Below are 654 nucleotides of genomic sequence, written 5' to 3' on the forward strand. Positions count from 1 at the left end.
CTTGCATGCTTGCCAAATAAACCCCACAAGTTTGAGTGGAATTTTGAGTGTCAAAATTTGGTGATCTCAAATTTGCATGAACATGCAAACATGACTCTATAAATAGAGTGATCATCGTGCATGAAAGGTCTTCTTGGTGGAAAACCTTGACATGCAAACATTACACTATAAATTGTAATAATCCGAAAATAATAAATTAATTAATTAATTATAAAAAATAAAAATAAAAAAGACAGCAGCAGCTTGAAGCTGCTGCCATGGAGAAAGGAAGAATGGACAGGTGGATTGAAGGGAAAAGAAAGAAAAGAGAGGAAGATGGAGGTGTGGGATGAAGAATGGTGGTTTTATTTTGTGTTAGTGTTATGGATGGTGGTTGGCGTTGGCAAGGCCGACGAGGATGCACCAAATAATATCGAAGAAACAGAGGAAAAGGCAAAACCTTAAGGTTCTTTGGCGTTTGTTGTGACAACGTGCAAACCTGAGGATGGGGAGACGATTGTGAAGGCTTTTCAGCCATTGAAGCTCTGAACTAAGCTGATTTAAGCGGTTGTTGCAAAGGTAACGAAAAATCCATATCACCGAACCTTTAAATCTCAATATCTTGGTTCATATTGTATAATAAGTTATGAAATAGGGCTTGTTAGAATCGTAATA

General features: G+C 37.3%; 1 long non-coding RNA gene across 1 annotated transcript in view; it reads left to right on the plus strand.

Annotated features, from left to right (window-relative positions):
• The first annotated feature begins 437 nt into the window (after window positions 1–437).
• Window positions 438–654, plus strand: part of LOC111440075 — a 1,582-nt gene continuing 1,365 nt past the window's right edge. Inside the window, exon 1 of the long non-coding RNA XR_002709905.1 lies at window positions 438–558. This is a non-coding gene — a long non-coding RNA (uncharacterized LOC111440075). The remainder of the gene's footprint in view (window positions 559–654) is intronic.

The sequence above is a fragment of the Cucurbita moschata genome, unplaced genomic scaffold, assembly GCF_002738365.1.
Source record: "Cucurbita moschata cultivar Rifu unplaced genomic scaffold, Cmos_1.0 Cmo_Scf00134, whole genome shotgun sequence".
NCBI classification, from domain to species: domain Eukaryota; kingdom Viridiplantae; phylum Streptophyta; class Magnoliopsida; order Cucurbitales; family Cucurbitaceae; genus Cucurbita; species Cucurbita moschata.